Source organism: Amblyomma maculatum, chromosome 6, assembly GCF_055883805.1.
Source record: "Amblyomma maculatum isolate TAMU_Amacu chromosome 6, ASM5588380v1, whole genome shotgun sequence".
Classification (NCBI taxonomy): Eukaryota; Metazoa; Arthropoda; class Arachnida; order Ixodida; family Ixodidae; genus Amblyomma; species Amblyomma maculatum.
The window spans coordinates 90,289,756-90,291,190 of NC_139349.1; the positions used below are offsets into that span (position 1 = coordinate 90,289,756).

Below are 1,435 nucleotides of genomic sequence, written 5' to 3' on the forward strand. Positions count from 1 at the left end.
AGAGACATCTATGTCCGAGGTAATGAACTTTTGCAAAAACGCCGGTTTAAGGTGCTGTGCGAGGCATCCTTCCGTCGCAGCGCTAATGTGGTTGTGCGTGAAATTCAAGCAAAATAAATCGAACATAGGGAAAATAATTTATCTATGGGGGCTTTACTCCATCTTTTGGGACCAAGATGAAGCAAAACTTTCCCGCTAGGTTCGAGCCATCTGAATCACATTTGCGCATTTGCGCATACATTTATTTTCTCTTTGCCCTATTAACTACAGCCTCGTTAGCACAGGTACCAAAAAAAAACATATTCAGATCGACAATTCCCTGCTATCGAGATAATTTAGCACACACACACACACACACGTGCGCACACACATATATATATATATATATAGATATATATATATGTGTGTGTGTGTGTGTGTGTGTGTGTGTGTGTGTGTGTGTGTGTGTGTGTGTGTGTGTGTGTGTGTGTGTGTGTGTGTGTGTGTGTGTGTGTGTGTGTGTGTGTGTGTGTGTGTGTGTGTGTGTGTGTGTGTGTGTGTGTGTGTGTGTGTGTGTGTGTGTGTGTGTGTGTGTGTGTGTGTGTGTGTGTGTGTGTGTGTGTGTGTGTGTGTGTGTGTGTGTGTGTGTGTGTGTGTGTGTGTGTGTGTGTGTGTGTGTGTGTGTGTGTGTGTGTGTGTGTGTGTGTGTGTGTGTGTGTGTGTGTGTGTGTGTGTGTGAAGGAAAGAAGCCAACAGTCGGCGAGGCCAAGGCATAGCACAGCTGTCGCCCTCGCTCTTGATCACGTTCTACGTGACGCTGGCGGTAACAAAGGACGTTCCACGTCCGGCGCTATGGTTGAGGGTGGCGCTGGTGAACACTCTCAAGGTTCGTATACAGACAACATAAATACCCAAGAAAGTAGCAGGGGGGACCGCGGCCGATGTAGCTCAGTTGGTAGAGCACCGGACGCGACATTCGGAGGTCGTGGGTTCGGTTCCCACCATCGGCACGTTGTTTTTTCTTCTACTTTGTGTTTATCTTTCCCCTAAACAGATTACATGACTAATTCTGTGATTATCCAAGTAAATAATAAAAGAAAAAGACAAAGTACCATTCCCAACGCTTTCCTTGACCTCGCCGACTGTTGGCTTCTTTCCTTCATGTATTATAACGAGCACCCTCATTTCCCCTTAATTGATCTGCTTGTAGCTTACGGGGGTCTCAGTTCTGGCAGTCTTGAAGCCATAGGTGTAGCGTAAGAGGGTTGTAGCACAGCTGTCGCCCTCGCTCTTGATCACGTTCTACGTGACGCTGGCGGTAACAAAGGACGTTCCACGTCCGCCGCTATGGTTGAGGGTGGCGCTGGTGAACACTCTCAAGGTTCGTATACAGACAACATAGATACCCAAGAAAGTAGCAGGGGGGACAGCGGCCGATGTAGCTCAGTTGGTAGAG

General features: G+C 47.6%; 1 non-coding gene across 1 annotated transcript; it reads left to right on the top strand.

The window, feature by feature from the left end:
• Positions 1 to 916: 916 nt before the first annotated feature.
• TRNAS-CGA (transfer RNA serine (anticodon CGA)) lies at positions 917 to 989 on the top strand. Its single transcript has one exon. It is a non-coding gene; the product is annotated as a tRNA-Ser (tRNA).
• The last annotated feature ends 446 nt before the right edge of the window (positions 990 to 1,435 follow it).